The sequence below is a fragment of the Sciurus carolinensis genome, chromosome 4, assembly GCF_902686445.1.
Source record: "Sciurus carolinensis chromosome 4, mSciCar1.2, whole genome shotgun sequence".
Taxonomy (NCBI): domain Eukaryota; kingdom Metazoa; phylum Chordata; class Mammalia; order Rodentia; family Sciuridae; genus Sciurus; species Sciurus carolinensis.
The window spans coordinates 133,190,585-133,212,316 of record NC_062216.1 but is presented as its reverse complement, the minus strand read 5'-3'; the positions used below and the strand labels follow the sequence as shown (position 1 = coordinate 133,212,316).

The window sequence follows — 21,732 nt, the reverse complement described above, 5'->3', positions numbered from 1 at the left end:
CCTTCCTATCTGCAGAAGCTTCAGTGTAGTTTACCACCATTTAAATTAATTGACAACATTTTCATCATTATTTTTATTTTTTAAAAATATTCTTAGTTGTAGATGGACATGACACCTTTATTTTGTTTATTTAGTTTTTTATTTATGTGGTGCTGGGGATCAAACCCAATACCTCACACATGCTAGGCAAGTGCTCTACCACTGAGCCACATCCCCAGGCCTGCATTGTTATTAACAGTAACTTTATATACTAATAAAAATATCACTTCCTCTATTTATGGGTGGTAACACATTTTCTCTTATATCTTTGATGAGACTATTTGTTGGTTAATTTAATTATTTGTGAGCAAAAACAGTGCTTGAAATTGACAAACCTTATTTACAAGTGGCACGGAGGCCACTGTTTTCACGCTGACATCTGCAAGTGAGTTTTCTCGATGTAATCTAATTCCTGTGGTTCTGCTTGTACTGCATGGTGGAGCATATGCAGAACTGACACAATTTCTCTAAAATATCCAGTCTTTCCCCTTTTTGCATTAACATGCATTACTTCACTTTCCAGCAAAGTACCAGGCTATTTTCAGACCTTTCAATCTTTGTTGCTTCTCATCTTCTCCCCTTACTCCAAGCAAAATGACAATTTTCCAAAGCAGGCTCATGAGCCAAGGCTTTTCCAAATACAGTGTAATCAGCTGACATATTTCATATGCAGGTTTTTTCCTCTCCACATTTCTGCACTAGCCTGTGAATATATTTTTAATAGCAAGAGATTTGTATACAACACCTAGTTATTTTTTTCTCTTGGTTTACTTTTGAATATTATTTGGTTACTTCATTTTTCAACTTCTTCTGTGTACATCTCCTTTAAATGGGTAGTGTTATTTTTCTGAACGTGTTTCATGATTCTTTCACACCTCTGTGATTTTATTTGCACCATTTCCTTCTTCTAAGCAGGAGATTCTTCTGGCATGCCTCCTACACTGTTCATATTAATCATTTCCAGATCCATTCTGCACTAGTAGGCTCGGATGACTCCATGATATTGCTCATTAGATTTAGTCATTCCTTCCCTGGACTCTCTGACACTTCTGTGGCTTACTCTACATCCCATAGTACAGAACTACTCTTTGTTTGCATGGTCTGTCTATAGGATACTGCCTAGGAAAAGATGCCATGCCATATTTTTATCTTCTGTAGCACAAAACAGAATTTGTATTTCATGATACAGCTCGTCTAAGTGAGGAGTAAAAATAAAGAACATGTAAACTGTTAACTTAGTGTCCAAGAAGCTAAAATTTCAGGCCTCGTAACTCAAAGTGTTAGGAAAAACCATTCCTGCCTCAACCTGGGACTGGCTGCCTTTGTGTAGCACACTGCTGATCAGAGCACTAAGAATCAAAAAGGGACTTTTCCTTTGCCAGCAATGTTTAAATAGTGCTGAGAGGCGGATGTTTTCTATTTTATGGAGCACGTAGGACATAATGTTATCCAAATTTACACGAGTTCTCTTATTTAAAATATCATTGAATAAAAGATTCCCAAGAACTAAAGAACAGAATATATATTTTACTAGTTCTTATTTTTAAAGAAATTTCGTTTATATTTTAAAACTTTTCATTTAATAACTAGGCCGTTTTTTGCAAGTAGGTTATTAATATTATGTTCTCACCTTGAAAGTTGAACAGTGAGAGAAATGCCCTGACTTGCCTACTTATTCCACTGAGTGGGAAAATATTACCAAAATTGCTTAGAAGATTTTTGAAAGGGGTATTCAAAGAGGATTTGCTAGTTATAATAGGTCAAGCTTGAGAGTTGAATTACAAAAAGTAACTGCACTACTTCCAAAGAATCTATTAAAATTATGCAAAACTTTATGAATAATGATTAATTCATAAAATCCAATACTTCCAATGGAATGGCCAAGGAAAAAAGCTCCACAGGAATAATCTAAGAGATAATAATAAAAATTTTGAGCACATGTGGATGAAAAGCTAAGCACATGAAACCTGTCAGCTCAATCCACCCATATAAGAAAGGTATCTGTCTTCTCTAATAGCTCACATATTGCATATGTACATAGCATCTCTGCATCATATGTTTTTCCAAGTCAAATGTCTGGTCATAAGATCATTTATGCAGCTAAGTTCCAGGTGCTGTACTAGGCACAAGGAATACAGTTGCAAATGCACTTCAGCTGTTTTAAAAATACATGGACCTCAATTGATTCTTGCATATGTGGTTCATTGAGGATATTGTAAGAAAATAATTCCAACAAAAAGGAGGATCAATATACAACATGGCAGGAAAATGAATATGAGGTATATCTAAGAAAATGCAAAAAGTTCTTAATTTTCAAAAAAACACTAATATGGCATTCAAGGAACTTCTTATAAACAATAAAATATTTCTGGGCAAATAAAATTAGCTTGTCATTAAACATTTTTATTTGTACTTTTCCTCATTCCCTTAAGTCTTGAAGTCTCTTTATGCTCAAATACCCAAGTAATAGCTCATTAACTGTAACCATGTTTGTTCCTTTTCATTGCAATTCTATTTTAAGCTTGACAGAGAATCAAATGGCACATTACCAAAGGGTAAGAATTAGTTCAGGTGAGGGATTTCAGGACAGTGTGAAAAGCTACTTCGCATCATGAAGAGTCTGCTAATATTTAGAGTTAGACGTGGTTGGGGGAACAGTTAACCATTTTGTCCTGAATAAATCTGACATCTATCACATTTATATTGTATTAGCAATGTGATTGTAATCATAGAGAACTGTTTACTAGGTAGGAAGAATATTTACTTTGGTTATTGAATTAAGTTTGTATAAACATGAGGACACATGCAACCCAGACCTCAAGTTTTGTTAATTGATGTACATCTAATAAAATACTGCTAAAAAGGTGCCCGTAGTCAACTTGGCCTACAAACCATATCAGCACTTAGGGATTTTAGCATCTTCAGATGCTTCAATTTGGCACAGCTTCCCTCTGCACAAGGGATTTAGATTTCATCCCAGACAAGTGAAAAACCTAAATTAGACCTAATGCTGCCAGAGGCTGTATATGTATTCCATAGAAGTTGAACAGTGGGAGAGGGGATGAATCCTGAAGTGCGATGTGAACTGAATACACAACAATATATTACTATGAATAAGAAAATCTCTAAGATATTTTTTCCTTAACTGATGCAGAAATCTGGCTGTGTTAAATCTATGACTTATTAATGGCAGAAAACTCAGATTCTGTTTCTTTCTGTTCTCACACGTAGTTCTCATCCTGTGGATGCAACCACTTGTTGGTGATGAATAAATAGGGAAATAAAAGTGTAAAACCAGAAACCATGAAAAAAATTTTTTTTTTTTGCTATAGACCTAGAATACTAAAGCTGAAATAGACACAAGAGTGAGACTTTATGAATATAATCAATGAAATCAACATGACATTTTTAAACATTTTGGTCACTGAATGTTCTTGGGACCAAATTCTCCAAATGTTTTCCCTAAACATTTACAAATGAATTCATCCTTGCCTGGCCACTTGGAATTGAACATATAAACATAAGTCAAATGGCACATCGATTGCAGTCTGTACTTTTAATTAAAAAAAAATGGTGATGGAAAAAATGTGATAACTATCTTTCAAGATAACAATTTCGAAAGAAATTCTTTTCAGATCAAAATTTCAGAAAAGTATGAGAATATACATAAAATTTTCAAATGTTTTTTTCCTTGCTGACATGATGTATGAAAATGTGTAAGTTGATCTGACTCTTTTTGTTTTAAAAGAATAAAACTCTTGGAGATTCATAAATTCAAAGTAGAAAAACATAAAAATAGAGAAATAAGTTTTAGAACCATTACTTAGGATTTAAAACAACAACAACAAAGGGATACACTTACAGGGAATGTATTATGCTCCAATAAAGATTTGATTAATGATGGCTTATAATTTTGTATTTTAACATAGGTTTTAACTATTTTATTTTTTCAAATATACCAAGCAGTCAGTTATAAGTTTAAATTTCTAACCTAAGATAATTATAGTTTATAAGTCACAAAATATAGTAACAAAAAATTCAAAACAATATTAGTTATTTATATATCAGTTGAATTTTCAAAATATCTTTGCATATATAATCTCATTTCATATACCCAGAAACCGTCTGAACTTTTTTTTCATTGTGTAAGTGAGAATCCTAAGAATCATGAAGATCATATCATCAATAAAAGGTAGGGACTGAATTTGAATTAATATTCCTTGTTTGATGATACAGCATTGCTTTAACATTGATATTTAAATGCTAAGAAATTAGTAGTTTTCATAATTTGATGAGTTGAATGAGTTTCATATGAAATGTGTGTGAACATTTAAAAATACAGAAGCAAAATAAAGTTCGCAAACATCTACAGTTATATCATATTCCCAGTGGCAACATATAAGCATTTTGGTGAACTTTTACTCACTGTGTTATTACAGACTCTGTTATTATATTTAGATAGGTACTTAAAAAGAGTATAAAAATCATATACTTCTTTATAATCTGCTCATATTTTTCCACTAAGTAATATATCATGACATCCTTTTCATATTATTAAATATCTATAGACTCTTTTGTAGAATATTTTCCATATTATTTTTCTGGTCATTGTGTTTAATAACATCATCCCTGTATAAAGACATCTTCCACACCCTGAGAGCAGAAGTATTTAATCTGCTATGAAACATCTCTCTATTGCATAAATCAAAATTATAACTACAGAAGATCTTGTATTCCCATTTCTTTTGAGTGTTCTGAGCAGCCCAAGAGTGAACTTACTGTTTAGTTGTTTCTCTCAGAAGGTGAAGAGGTAAACATAATGGGAAATTTTGGAAGGCAAAGTCAGTAAGATTTAATGAGGCTCATTTCTCAATGAGATATGATAAATGGCAGATATACTGCCTCAACGCCAGCTATTTCTCTAATTGTGTAAATATTGCCAAGGCAGTTATAGACAAAGTTAAATTATTTAAGGAAAACTAAAATTTTCTTGGTTATAGGGTAAGGGATGTACACTTGTTTTTGTGTTTTTTATATACATGTGGGTATATAAATGATGATGCTGTGTAAATAATCATGTATTCATTTATCTAAGGATATTTGTATAAATAATGCTCAAATGTTGCAGTATATCCAAATTACAGAGGGAGATCTCTATAAAGAAGATAAACAGATTTGAAATGTGATAAAAGAGCTCAGACTGATTGGTTACATTTTATGCTCATTATACCATAAACTGTTAGCATGAATATTTCCATAAATATTTGATGTGATTTTTTTCATAGCAGGAACAATACTTTTTTAAGATATATTATCATCCTACTTAAAGGATGATCTAGTCCTGGTATTTGTGGGGCAGAGACTTTATTTTTAACATGTAGGATTATCAGAGATAAAACGGGGAATGTCTGGGACAAAGAAGAGAGTTGCTCACCACCCACATAATGAGGACAAGTTTTGTAGGAAAATTAAAAATCAAAACGAGTAGAGATAGGCTGATGGTTGGTCCAGGAAATGATTTCCTAGAGAATTACTTGGAATTTCATGAGAGTCTGGGATAACTGGCCCAGAAATGGCACTCAATTTTTATTTTTAAGGCACAACTTCACCTTTGATGTTTGCAATAAATTAAATAAACTTAAGGAAATCCTTAAAAGATACTTTTGGTTTCTTTTAATCTAATGCTGAAACCCACACATTCATACTTTTAATAAAATTATGTTTTCCAAGGATTTGTGAAAAACAAGTTAGAAGAGAAGAAATCTGTCTCCATTGATAAGCAACCTGATTATCTTCTTAGAAAATCCCAAAGATGTCACCGGGTACTGTGGGGCAGGCCTGTAATCAGGAGGCTGAAGCTGGAGGATGGAGAGTTTAAAGCTAGCTTCTGCAATAGTGAGGTGCTAAATGATTCAGTGAGACCCTGTCTCTAAATAAAATACAAAATAGGGCTGAGGATGTGGCTCAGGGGTCGAATGCCCCTGAGTTCAATCCCTGGTACCAAAAAAAAAAAAAAAAAGAAAATCCCAAATAATTTACAAAACAGAACATAACGAGAGTTAGAATTTATACATAAGTTCAGGATCATTGCAGGATACAAAGCCAATATACAAAAATCAAGTGCATGTGAATGTACTAGCAGTTAACAATTGGAATTAAAAATGAAAAGTAAGAATAATAATAACACCAAAAATGAAATAGGTAGGTACATATCTATTAAGGTAAATCCTGAATATGTATAGTGAAAAAGGTAAAACAATGGAAAAGGAAAAGAAAGTCAACCCAATGGGGAGAAATTCTGTGTTAATGGGTTGGGGAAATCAATTTTATTAATATGTCACTTCTCTCATTGTTGATCTATAGATTCAATGAAAACCTAATCAAAGTCCTTGAAAGATATTTTATAAATCTAGAGGTCAATTTTTAAAATTTAGAAGTGTTACAAATGTAAAAGAAGATGTATAACCTTGATAGGAATATTTGCATTTATTTAATTTTAGTTTTCATTGAATATAGAATTCATACAATTTAACAAGTAAAATAAATTTGACAAATAGTTTGATAAAGTTGATACTATTGTAACTAAAATCTAATTCCATAATAGATGATTATCAGCAGCATAAAAATTTTCTCTTATCATAAATCATTTCCATGTATTTCTTATTGTATTTCAAAGACCTCTTTTTTGTTGTTGTTGTTGTTATTATTGTTCCTTTTGGCCTATTTATCTATTCAATACCAGAAAATGATAGCCACCTGAGATTACTATTTCATCTTCCTATCTGGTGTAATCTTCCCCTTTCATTATACTGTAGGCATCTCTGTATTACCTTGGATTTTACCAGTTGTACCTTTCTCTTGGGTTTTCAGATGCTTGCTCCCACCTGGCCTCAAAGCAGCTGACTCCACTGTGAAGAACAGCTGAGTTTACCCACCAGCTCAGCACCCGGAGACCTTTCCGGCTTCTCCCACTATTTTCAATTCTACAAGTACCACACGGCAGAATGTAGGGTCAGACTTTCCCATCAACTTAGCCTGGTTAAGTCCCCACAACATCAAATTTGATCAATGGGAGATATGACATGGAAGAATGTTGGTAAAGTCTTTCTCCATGCTTCTTGTGTGTGGACTTCTGAGGCACCACATTGACAGCCTGCTCAGAGTCATAGGATGTGGCCTAGACTATGTGATTCCTTGGGAAACAGTGGCCATCTTGATAATCCATTATAATATATTTGCTTCCATTTGCTTCAAATCCCTTTTTCCTATTTTCTTCTCTGATAGTCAAACTCAACCATGAAGTATTAATATTTAAGATGTTTTCTTCAAATGCTATTTTCTAAGATCACTACTGAAGGGCTGGTTTCACCTTTTGCATTTATCATAGTCTTTTAAACTTCCAGCACACGTATACACATACATGTACCCCTTAGGGAATTTCATCACAAATTCTGGTTTTACAAAACAATTTGGAAAAAATTTGACATCACTTAAATAACTCTAATTTATTGACACAGCATAACTTTTCACTTATTGATATCTTTTTTAATGTCTACAAAGTTTACACACTTTAATGTAAACATTACACAATTTTTTGACAAATTCATTTCTGAAGACATCATTTGGATCAAATACATACTGATATGTGATATGATAAAGATGATCAGTTTTAAATGGTGTTATGGTTTAAATATGAGATGTCCACCAAAAGCTCATGTATGCAAAAATGCACGAAAGTTTAAAGGTAAAATGATTAGGTTATGAGATCCTTCACCCAATCAGTGAATTAATCCCCTAAGAGGGATTAACTGAGTGGTAAATGAAGGCAGGTAGGTGTGACTGGAGGAGGTGGGTCCCTGGGGGAGTGCTTTTGGGGTTCATATTTGGTTGTTGTTAGGTGGAGTACTTGGTCTCTACTTTCTGGTGCCATGTCCCCAGTTGCTTTCCTTCATCACACTCTTCACCATGATGTTCTGCCCTCACACTGAGTCCCAAGGACTGGAGCCAGCCATCTGTATTGAGACCTCTGAAACTTTGAGTCCCCAAATACACTCTTCCTTCTCTAATTGTTCTTGTCAGGTCTTTTGGTCACAGGAGCAAAAATGCTGACTAAAAGAAATAGTGATTTTCCTTTTGTTTCTAGCTCATTGAGTCAGTCAATTTTTAGATCTCAATTTTAAATCTTATATCCTTGCTAAACATGATAATGTGTGCATATACATACACATGATGAAAGTGTTTCTTCCTTGAATGCTTGAAAGATCTTACTGATAATATCACCTGTTTAAGAGGTGCATTTGTGAGAGTTTAGTTTTTTTGATTCCACATTCTAACTGAACAGTTCTAAAATTTTTCAGGGTTTTCATTTCTACTTGTGTCAATTTGGGTGGTATTTTTATGTTTATATATTTTGGTTCATCCGTTTTATTTACATTTTCTAATTTTGACATAAAATTGTCCATAAAACACTTTGATTGGTTCAGTAAATGTCTTCAACACCTCTAGTAGTACTTGCTTTGACTCTTCTGACTGTTACTAAAAATTTTTTCTCACATTTTCACTGGTCATGCACGATAGAAGTATCTCCTTTTATTGAACATCTCAGAAAATTGATTTTAAAATCCATTTTATTTACCTCCTATTTCATTAATATTTATAATCTCTATGATATTCACCCTTCAATATTCTTCAGGTTTCCTTTCCTATTTTCCTAAATTCTGCATTGAGATCTGAATTCATTATTCTTCATGCAATTTTCATTTTCTAATATACATTTCAGATATTTTTAATTGAATCCTTCAATTTTATTGCATGTCATTTCTTAGCATTTATTTCAATCTAAGTTACTTCTTTTCAAAGTTTTGTTCTTTGCTTTTGCCTTTTCAGATTGATTATACTCTTTTATCATCACATCCTAGTTCTCCACAAAATAACTTAGAAGTTACATGCTGTTTCAATTCTTTTAAAGAATACTCAAATATTTGCAGCATGAACAAATCTTCCTATGTTCTCTTTCCATTTTGGTCACATTAATTCACAATCATACTCTTAATCATGCCTCAATAGTTAACAAAGAAATTTAGATCTTTTGCTTTAAGCATTTAATATTTTCTGATTTTAAGCCTTATCTTTCGTGACTTACTTTAATGCTCCATCTGCTCTAAAGTCCTTGTTCTGTGTTCCAGTCTCTCTGTTTCTCACACTTCATTCCATGTGGAATGTTCTTCTTTAATATCTACATGTAGCATTCTAATGGTCTTCAGACCCTAGCCCACATAATGTCAATTCCTCAAAGATTTTCGTGGTCTCTCCAAAGTTGTTTCTATTCCTTTCAAGTTTCAAACCCTGCAATCACCACTCAATTTCAACTTCAAATTACTTTTCTTTGATTACATACATGCCTTGCATGTCATTTCTCCTCTTTTAGAGAATATGCATGAATTTAAATGACAATATTTTTCTAAACTTTCAGATTCCCACCATGCTTCACCAACTACCTGGTGTGTAATTGGGATAGTAAAAATGTAGGAGGACAGATTGAATGAATGAATGAACCAGTTGGCATAGGTTGATACCCTATTGTCTGTATTTGGCTCATTGGAAACTGGCATTCATTCAGTGAGACACTCTAAATTGCTTCCACAAGAAAATGGCATGCTTTGTATAGTAGTTAATGATTGATCCTATTAGATTGAAATAGCACCTGTTTCTCTTTTAATGTATTTTCAGTGCATATCAAGCATGTTTGATAATGCAGGCTTTAATTGTTCTAAATTGGTTTGAGTCCACTGAAATAATAAATGAGGCAATTTTGTCTTCAAAGACAATGGTCTTTAATGAGAATATTTCTGTATCTGGCAATTTGCAGTCATAACTTATTTATAGCAGGGTTTATGATTCATCATTACAATTTCTTTCAAATTTTGTAAGAAAATCATCTTTATGAGTACAAGTGTCTTATTCTGGCAGCTGTTCTTCACTGGCTGATATTTTCTGCAAGCCCTAAACTTAGCATTAGCAGTTTTCAGCTTAATTTTTCTTTGTTTACATTTGGAATATTTCCACCACATAAAAACAGTCTTATCATAAGAATACAAGGAAGAAACATGCATTTGTAAAGGGCGTGTTAGAAAACTCTAGTGTTCTTTGATTCCAGGTATGTACGTGGGTAGTAAGAATCATCCTTTCCCCATGGTAAGGGCCTATAAAAGGAAACTTGAATCAAATTGTTATTTTTTTCAAAAGGTTCATTGTGCCCAAAGGGTTTCCTTAGACATATTTGCTTTGTGAAGATTTAGCTACTTCCCAAAGGTTATAAAGAATGGCATTTGTTTTTATTGTATTTTCAAGGAATTGTAATCTCTAGTTGCTGGGGGAAAATGGGTTGACGTTATTGCAACACTTTAATAGTCGTTTTAACCAATTTCAATCTCTGATTATTACTTTTTTCCTGTGTTCATCTTTGTCAGATCCATCATGAATCTGTAAGGCAATTTAGGAGCTGAGAAATATCTAAATAATGATTGACTCCCTAAAACTTTATGAGTATAGGCAACATTACCTGATGAACGATAAAAAGCCCTGATATAAGAGGGCTTTTATAAGAGAGAACGAGTCAGAAAGCCTGGCCTGGGGATACACACCTTTAATCCCAGTGAATTGGGAGACAGAGGGTTGCAAGTTCAAGCGCAACCTCAGCAAATTTTCAAGACCCTCATCAATTTAGTGAGATCCTAACTCAAAAATAAATAAATAAATAAAAGGCCTGAAGATATGGTTCAGTGGTAAGGGGCTCCTGGATTCAAATCTCGGTGTCAAAAAATTTTAAAAATAAATCAAAGAAGAATGGGTAAGAGGGTGGCCGCCTAACTTTAACTTAGTCCTACTTCTTTCAAACTATTTGGCTATCCTGTGGTCCACTATATTCAGCTCATATTAATTCCAATATCAGTTTGTTTTGACATTAATTATTTTCGCACACATCAATTCATCTCATTGGTATGGAAATTAATTCCTAAAAATGCTAAACAGAAAAGTCAGATGAGTCAAGTAGTGAGAGATCTCCATTCACATAATGCAGTGAAGAGGACTGATGCTGAGAAGAGACATTCCAAAGCAAGAATGCAGAGTGTCCTGTTGCAGGTACACTACTTACTAGTTTTGGCAAATTAATACATCCCTCTGAATCTCAGTTTTTCCTTTTTACAAATAAAGTTAAAGAAAATGAGAGAATTACTTGAAATGACATGTAGAAAGTGTTAGCCATGTAGAAGTTATTTGCTAATATTTGTATAATTTCCCAAGTATAATAGTTCAGTTTCCCATTAGAAAATATTATAAGTCTTTTGCACTAAGGAATGTCTGAATATAAGACGGTCTCATTTCTCATTATGGCCTGTCTTGAACTGTTAAATTTTAGGACCTTTTCACCAATTACATATGGTTCTTCCACATAGGAACCATTCTGAGCAGTTTCTTGTCTATGTCTTTGGCTTTAATTCATTGCTATGTTAATGAACTTTTTGTTGCTGTGACAAAATACCTGAGGAAACAACTTAAAGGTGTATAGGAATTCAACTGATTTATGGGTGTTGATTTTATATACTGCTACCTTACTGAATTTGTTGATGAGTTCTAGAAGATTTCTGATGGGAAATTTTGGGTCTTTTAAATATAGGATCATGTTTTAGGCAAACAGGGATAGTTAAAGCTCTTCTCTTCCTATTCATATCCCTTTAATTTCTTTCTTTCAACTATGTTGAAAAGAATTGGAGAAAGAGGGCATTTCTGTCTTGTTCCAGTTTTTAGAGGGAATGCTTCCATTTTTTCTCTATTTAGAATTATGTAGGTTTGGGTTTAGCATACATAGTCTTTACAATGTTGAGGTATGTTCCTATAATCCCTAGTTTTTCTAGTATTTTGAACATGAATAAATCCTGTATTTTGTCAAATGCTTTTTATGTGTCTATTGAGATAATCATGTGATTCTTGTCTTTAAGCCTATTGATGTGTTCAATTACATTTACTGATTTCTATATGTTGAACCAAACTTGCAGTCCCTGGGATGGAACCCACTTGATCATGGTGCACTATCTTTTTAATATGTTTTTGTATGTGATTTGCCACTATTTTATTAAGAATTTTTGCATCAGGGATATTGGTCTGGATTTTTCTCACGTACAATTATCTCACACTACACAAAGTCACCATAAACATACATTGGAGAAAAGATAGCCTCTTCAACAAATGGTGCTGGGAAAACTGGAAATCCATACATGCAGAATGAAACTTAACCCCTATATCTCACCCTGAAACAAAACTCAACTCAGAATGACTCCAGAACCTAGGCATTAGACTTGTGACCCAAACCCACTACAATAAAATGTAGGCCCCACTTTCCATCATGTTGACTTAGGAACCGACTTTCTCAACAAGACTCCTAAAGTGTAATAAGTAAAATCAAGAATCAATAAATAGGGTGGTATCAAACTAAAGACTTCTTCACAGCAGAGTCAAGAATATGAAAAGAGAGCCAACAGAATGGAGAACATCTTTACTTTCTGCACCTCAGATAGAGCATTATCTCCAGGATGTATAAAAAACTCAAAAAACTTAACACCATAAAAACAAATAGCCCAATCTATAAATGGGCAAAGGAACTATACAGGCTCTTCACAGAAGAATATGAATGGTCAACAAATACATTTAAAAAAGGTTCAACATCTTTAGCAGTTAGATAAATACAAATTAAAACTACACTGAAATACCATCTCACTCCAGGCAGAATGACAATTATTAAGAATACAAGTGACAATAAATGTTGGGGAGAATGTCAGGGAAAAAGTACACTCATATATTGCTGGTGGGACTGCAAATTTGGGAAACCATTCTGGAAAGCAGTGTATAGGTTCTTCAGAAAACTTGGAATGGAACCACCATTTGACCCAGTTATCCCACTCCTTGGTATATACCCAAAGGACTTAAAATCAGCATACTACAGTGACACAACCACATCAATGTTTACAGCAGCTGTGGAACCAAACCAAGTGCCCTTCAACAGATGAATGGATGAAGAAAATGTGGTATATATATACAATGGAATATTACTCAGCTATAAATTAAAATGACCCAAAAAACCAAAGGCCAAAGGTCTTCTCTGATATGTGGATGCTTATTAACAATTAGAAGGCAGGGGACTAGGGAAGAATAGAATTACTTTAGATTAGGTAGAGGGTAGTGAAGGAATGGGAGGGAGTGTGGGTATAGTAAGGTTAGTAGATGACTGAGACATCTTTACCCTATGTACATGTATGCCTATATGATTGGTAGCATTCTACATCATGTAAAACCAGAATAAGAAATTATACTCCACTATATATGATGTATCAAAGTGCATTCTACTATCATGTATAACTAATTAAAACAAATAAAAACCTGAAATTATGGCATTTGCCAGTAAATGGATCTGGAGACTATCATGCTAAGTGAAATAAACCAATCCCAAAAAATACATCTCTGATATGCAGATGCTAACACACAACAAAGGGTGGAGGAGGGAAGAAGAGAAGTTCAGTAGATTAAATGAAAGGTGAATGCAAGGGTAGGGGGATGGGAATAGAAAGACAGTAGAATGAATCAGAGAGAACTTTCATATATTCATATACAAATACATGACCCGTGTGACTCTGCTTCATGTACAACCACAAGATTAGGATCCTAATTAGAATAAACTATACTCCATGTATGTATAATATGTCAAAATATACTTTACTGTCATGTATATCTAAAAAATAAATAAAATAAATGAATAAATAAATACAGAAGACAGATTTCAAGAAATGCTGACATAAATAAATAGATAAATAAATAAATAAATAAATAAATTTCAGTGTGATGATGAGCTCTCACTTTCTGACTGGTTCCTTAATGAGATATATCTTCTTTGACTCTCTTCTTTTTCAGATCATAAGGACCCCTGGATCTCTTTATTTTTTTCTGTATTGATATGTATTTGTATAAACAGAAATGGCAAACTGCAAAAATACTCAGACACAATTTGGAGCCTGAGATTCAATTTGGTGATCAAGATTTTTTTCTTATTATTACATTCATCATTAAGTTGTTCATAATTGAAAACCAGTGAATGGGAGGTATAGTGTGGGGTTGAAGAAGTAAAAGAAAAGTACTGCTTTTATGGAAATAGTGTTCTAGTTGGTCAGGTAGAACTTTTACTGATGGTTAAGACCAAAGAAATATTCCTGAATATAAATTTGTAGGCAATCATTGAGGGAGCAGAGCCTGAGTGAATCTCAGAAGAAAAGCAAGCATCAAGAGTTTTGAACAGGAAGTATGCTAGAAAATGGAGCAAAATGTCAGCAGGTACCACATCATGATCCTAAGAATGAAAGTGAAAAGTACCATGGAATGTGCTAGGGAAAGACAGCCTGCCTCTTGGTGGATTTCTTCTCAAAAGCAGTTCACACAGTCTGTATTTCTTCAAGATAGTCTCTTTAACATCTCCATTTTCTTAGAACATTTGGCAGTGGATTACCCCTACATATTATTAAATACTTATCTTAAATATCACAAAAATGTGGAAAATAGATATTATCACACATTCTTTTTTAGAATAGAAGCTAAAATACTATAAACATGACTTAAGAAATAAATGCCATGATGTCTATGCAAAGTACACTAAGTTTCCTTTTTGAAATGGTCAATTTGGTAGCATGGAACTGGTTATATCAAAATAAATGTATATTTGGATATCCAGTTTTCTCAACAAATTGTTGAAGATACTGTTCTTTCCTTACTGTATACTCTTGGCACATCTGTGGAAGATTGGTTGATCATATATGCATCATTCTATTTCTGGGTCTTCTATTTTATTGTATTGGTCTGTATGCACATTTTTATACCAATACCATACTGTTTTCATTATTATGGTTAGAAAATATTTTGAAATCAGGAAGTGTGACATCTCAGCTTTGTTCTTTCTTGAGATTGTTTTGGCTATTTAAACTTGTGGTTTCATATGAATTTTAGGAAAGTTTTTCTATTTCTATAAAAATACCATTAGGATTTTGATAGTGACGTCTTTGAATTTATAGATAGGATGGCATATTATAGATGTTTTTACAGCATTAATTCTTCCAGTCTAAGAATACTAGTTGTTTTTCTATTTACTTATGTCTTTAAACTTTTTTTCGTTAATGTTTTATAATGCTTATTATCTACATTTTAACTTCCTTGAATAAATTTATTCCTCAATATTTTATTCTTTTTAATGTACTGCAACTGTAATTGTTTTCTCAATTTAATTTGAAGGTAGTTCATTGTTAACTTATAGAAATGCAACTGATTTTGATACTGAATTTTATCTTACAAATTTATTGAATTGATTTATTAATACTAACAATTTTTTGTTGTGAAATCCTTATGGTTTTCTACATTTAAGATTATGTCATCTGCCAACAGAGATAATTTTACTATTTCCTTTCTGATTTGAGTACTTTCAATGACTTTTCTTGTTCAATTACTCTGACTAGGACTTTGTATTATTACACTGAACAGAAGTACTCACAGTGGGCATCCTTGTCTTATTTGATCTTAGAGGAAAAACACTCAGTTTTTGGCCATTTAGTATGATGATAACTGTGGGTTCATATATGGCTAATATTATGTTGGGATAAGGTGATTCTTTTACACTTAAGTTTATTTGGAGTTTTTAAATCTTGAAAGTATTGAATTTTGTCATACTTTCTTTTATGCATCCATTGACATTTGATTCTTAAGAATTATCATTCTTATCCTTCATTCTGTTAATGTGGTATAGTACACTAGATGAATTATATATGTTGAACAATGTTTGTATCCTAGGGATAAATTCCACTTAATTATAGTATATGAGGTTTTCTTAAAGAAATGTTGAGAAAACTGTATATATACACGTAAATTAAAATATGCTACATGCTTTATACCATGCAAAAAAATCAATTAAAAATGAATTAACAACTTACATGTAAGATGTGGAACTGTAAAAGTCCTTTAAGAAAACATAGGGGCAAAGCCTCACGACATTGGTCTTGATAATGATTTCGTGGATATGAAACCCAAACTGAAAACACTATAAGCCTATAAGCAAAATATAAAAGTAGAATTATATATCAGACAAAAAAATTGAACATCAAAAGAAACAATCAGCAGAGTAAAGAGACAATTTGCAAACAATGCATGTAGCGAAGGGCAAGTAATCAAAATATATAAAAATCTCAAACAACTCAATAGAAAAAGCAAAATGAAAACACACACACACAAAATAAAACACCAAAAAACCTAGTTCCAAATGAACAAAGGACTTGAATAGGCATTCTTTTCAAAGAAGTCATGCAAATGGTCAATAAGCAAATGGAAATCAAAACCATAATGAGATATCACCTCACATCTGCTAGCATGGCTATATAAACATAAAGATTCAAGGATATGGAGAAATTGGAATTATTTTACACGAATAGTGGAAATGTAATGTGGAGCAGTCATTATGGAAAACAGTGTGGAGTTACCGGAAAAAATTAAAAATAGAATTACTATGTGGTCTAGCAATTCCACTTCTGATATACATCCAGAGGAATGGAAATCAGGATGTGGAAGAGATAATCTGCAGTTCCATGTTCATTGAGGTATTATTTTCAATAGCCAAGACACGGTAAAAATATGAAGGTCAATTGATGAATGTGAATGAATACAGGAAATATAATGTTCATACATATAGTAGAATATTACTCAGTTTTAAAAAAAGAAGTAACTTGCCAGTTTGCAAAACATGAATATTCTTTAAGGATATTATGCTAAGTGAATAAGCCAAAACAGGGAGTATAATAGTGGTGCTCATGACTGGAGAAAGGAAGAAATGAGGAGTCACTGTTCAATGGATTTAACATTTCAGTTATGTAATATGAATATTTTCTAAAAATTTATTGTATGTCATTGTGCCCATAGGTAACAATAATGTGTTGTGTGCTTAAAAGTTTAAACGGATAAATCTCATATTGAATTCTTATCACCAAAATTTTCTTAAAAATCAAAGTAAAGTAAATAATTAAGCTAAAAACTCTATGAAAATATTCTAATTTTCACTATTGCTCATGATCATCATTAAACAACTATTGAGGGGAAACTAACCCAAGTGAAATGGAGAACAATGTTTGAGGAACAGCAATACATTTATCGTTCTCTCACCAACTAGAAGCAGCTCTATATTGATTCATGAATCCCTACAATGAACTTTCTTCCCATTTATCTGCTTTTGAATTCTCTGGCTTGCAGACAACTAACATTCTTCTATACTTTTTTTGAGAAACAAAATGTTACAGAGAAAATACAAGAAGAGTTCTAGTCCTAGCGTTCAGCTATCTGAGAGGTCTTGGGCCTATACGTCTTCAATTATAAAAGAGTGAATCATGTTTGATATTATTATAAACATCTCTTTTGTTTTATGCTGTCATAAGAATGAGATGTTAAGATGTTTAGTAAATCCAGATATAATCTTTCCTCCACATTTCCCCTCATAAAATGGTACTTATTTTCCAAGACCAGTTTCAAATATTACCTGTTAAACTCTTCTACAGAGTCCCTTGATTTCTCTTCTGGGCTTCTCTAGCACTTTCTCATGTTACATTGTGTTTTATTAGTTTTATGTATACATATATATTTTATAACACTGAATTTTGTAGGTGACTTACACATATATAATAGTTTACTACTAATTTACTACACATTTACTACATATTTAATTTTATTTATTCTCATGAACTTATTTGAACTTATGGTAAAGACCTTCCCCTACTCAACTTCAAATATATATGTTTTAAATGTATGCATTTCATCTTAACACAAATATGATATTTTTACCCCTCTTATTTTTATGTGAGGTTTTATTTAGTCACTTCTAAATCTTAGAATATAATTGTCTAAACATTCAGTATGGCTATTTAAATCTGATCTGTGCTTGATAATCTATTTCATTTTACATATCATTTATTAAAGATATTTATTAGAGAAATAAATATCTTGTTCTGCAAACTTTCAGAAACTCTAGTATACTTTGCTTGTAAACATGAGGAATGCCAATAAAAAGAGGATTAGAGTTTAGGGGTGTAAAGTGTTTGGAGGCAGAGAAATGATCACATGAAGAGCAGGTCTATGGGAATACATGGTACAGGGAAGAAGGTAAGATGGCACTAGGGATCGGATGTTACTCAAATGGACATGAAAAATGAGATGGGAATGACTGGTGGAAGGAGTAGTCTTTTATCCTTCCTGGGAAACAAGGGTTTCTTTGGAAAAATGTAGCTTAGATGAGAACAGGGTAAGTATCTGTTAACTCATAATGATCTCCTTTGATGTGCTAGACAGTGTCTTAAGCACTAAGGAATCAATGGTGAGCAGTACAGTTGTGGACTCTCATGGAAAACATTGTCTAGAAACACTGATTGCTGTAAATCGACACTGAATCTCTGAAATAAATTCCTTCATCATTTACCTGAGATGATAGGATTGCACCAGAGTTCATGCTATAAAAAGAATAGTAGAAAAGGGCAATATTCTTTTCATGAAAAATGACACGGGGGTTTTTGTGGGGGAAAAAGTGAACTCTTATAGGTATTGCATCTATAACATTTTGAAGGGGCTTTAAATCTGCCTATAATAACATTCATTTTATATAAAGTACTTGCAAAATGATTGAACAGGAAGGTTTAAGAAAAATCTATAAAAATATGAGTTTTAATCTAAATATGATGTCAAATTGGTCACCAAGTGTATTTATATTGAATTGAATGGATTCCTCAATCTTATTTTAGCACAACAATCGTGATAAACATTGGTAGAGGTTAATGGGGATAATTGCCCACTTCAGCAACTGCTGCTGACATATAAAAATCCCTAGCAAAGAAACGATTGCAGCCAAGAGCATAATCACTCTGCCCCAGGGACCTTTAAAGTCTTAATCAAATTGTTTTGTTAAGTCATTTTTAACAATTACCCTCACTATTCAAATAGAAATGATCATAATCTATGGAAGAAATTTTTTTTTCCATCCTTAAACATATGTGTGCCAGGCTCTCTCTTTCACTTCTTTTACAAATATCATGTCCTTTATTTCACAGGAAACTCCATGTTGTCTTAGTCTGCTCCGTCTGACCTCAGAAAATACCACAGACTGCTATCTTATACATGGCAGAAATATCTTTCTCACAGTTCTGGAGGCCAGGAAGTTCAAAATCAAGATGCTGACAGATATGGTTCCTGGAGAGGGTTCCTTTTTTAGTGAACAACTGCTACTGTGTCCTCACATGGAGGAAGGAGCACGGCAGCTCTCCAGGGCCTCTTTAAAAGGTCAGCAATCATGCTTGAGGGCTTCACCCTCAGGATCTAACCACCATCCAAAGACTCTTCCACCTAGTACCACCACTTTAAAAGTTAGGATTTCAACAGGTGAACCATGAGGTCAGACTTCAGTGCACGTGAAGGGGCTAAGATTTTTCCCACTTTGTAAATTAAGAAGACCCTAGTAAATTAGAGACCCGAGTGTGGTTAAGTGATTTGTCTTAATTATTGCAGTTAAGAGGCAGAAACTGCTTACACTCAGGTAATCAGACTGGATCTGTGTTCCCACATGCTACCAGCCCTAAATCCAAGTTGAATGTCTTGTTTGTCAATTCGTATGTAGTTTTGTTATTATTGTGTTTTAAGAAAGTCATTCATTATGGAAATCTTCATGACAGAAGTTTTGAGAGTTGGACAGGTCATACAGTTGACCTGTTCCTTGGTAGGACAGATACACTCACTAAAAAATTTTAGTTTTCAAGTTGGTTTACAACAGTGCTTTTTGGAATAGCACCTAATTGTTTTTATTGTAGTAAAATATGCATAAAAGTGCAAGTGCATGTTAAGTACTTTTAAATGCAGAGTTCATTGGCATTAACTGCATTCACATTGTTGGGTTCCCCTCACTAACATCCATCTGCAGAACTGTTTTCATCACCCAAAACTGAAACTCTGTATCCATTAAACAATAACTCCTCCATCCCCAGCCGCTGGCAACCACCAATCCACTTTCTGTCTCTATGAATTTGACTGTTCTCGGTACCTCACAAAAATGGAAGTTTGCAGAATATGTCATATTTGGTTTGGTCCATTTCATCTCACATAATGTCTTCAGTGTTCATCCACATTATAGCATGTGTCATCATTTTCTTCTTTTTAAAGACTTAATATTTTCTTGTGTGGATATAACATTTTGTTTATCTACTCATCCTTTTTATAATTAGTGACATTTGGATTATTTTCACATTTTAACTATTATGAATAATACTTCTATGGAGTTGGGTTCTATTTGTTGCTTTCAATTTTTTGGATATATAACCATAAGTGGAATTGCTGAATTGTGTGGTAATTATATGTTTAATTCTTTTAAGGAATCAATCTACTCCTTTCCACAGTCATTTTCTCCCTTCCTTCCTCATCCTTCCTTCCTTCCTTTCCCTTTTTATAATAGTGTGAAATATCTTCTATACTGTGTCCTATTTATAATCCTAGGGTAATATTAACCAGTGGTATGATCATAGAAAATTTATCTTCCTTTACATGTAGAAGGCATGTTCAGGATTCTGTAAAGATAACATCATCTGTTCTTCTCTGAGTACCTACCCTTGCTTTAGCCCCAATAGCCCTACAGCTATTAAGTCATGTAAAGATAGGGGAATAATTGATGCCATGTAATTTTAGAGCCATGGGAAAGCTGGAGCTAGAAGGTATAAACAATTAAATCTTTCCAGCGCAAGCAGATCTTTTGCATTTATGAGGGAAACTTAATTACTTAAGAATTAGCAGATTCCTCTCTCTACTGGAATTAATCAGATACAATCTGGACTTATGTATTACATTCTAACATTAGATAAATACATGATATTTGGATTAATTTTAAGGTATTAGCATTTACTGATTTATAGAAGATTTGAAAAGACATATATACACATATACACAAGTGAACATTCAGAGGTGATGGACATAAATCAGCAAAGCTTGTGCCTAATGAGCCAAATGGAAAGAATGTTTCAAGGAGAGGAGGAGGAGTTCATAACATCAAGTGTTCCTCAGTAGTCAATAAAAGGTGTAAATTTGCCTATAGAATTTAATGCAGGTTTGTTATAACTTTTTGGTTCCTTATATTTTTCTTTTGCTAAACTGTTTCTGCAACATTAACTGTTTTTATAATTATTGCAAATGTAAACTTTCCCATAGATAAGGAAATTGTGCAACATAGTTGGACTTTAATATGAATGTTTACCTATTGAAATAAGCAAGATTGTAGGACTGTTGCTGGTGGTTCTCCATCTTCGCATATCACTTTGAAATTTGTGTGGTGTAATTTGTGATTATGGCCAATGTCCCCAGGAGCCTGAGTTTAGCTGTTTTAAGTTATGAGCAAGAGATTCTACCAAGTATCCCTCTAGGAATTCCTCCTAAGCAGCATGAGAGCTCAGCAGGAGCCCAGGGCAAGTGAGCTGAACAATGATGCTTAATATCATTTTACCGTAGAGTGCTTTGTACTTTTTCTGGAGTAAATGTATTACGGTGCAATTTCTTCTAAGGGCCCAGATGGACAATGTATTACACAGCACATACCGTGGT

General features: G+C 33.2%; 1 pseudogene; it reads right to left on the bottom strand.

Moving 5' to 3' along the window:
- Positions 1 to 21,435, bottom strand: part of LOC124982943 (dynein light chain roadblock-type 1-like) — a 68,464-nt pseudogene extending 47,029 nt beyond the window's left edge.
- Positions 21,436 to 21,732: the final 297 nt, after the last annotated feature.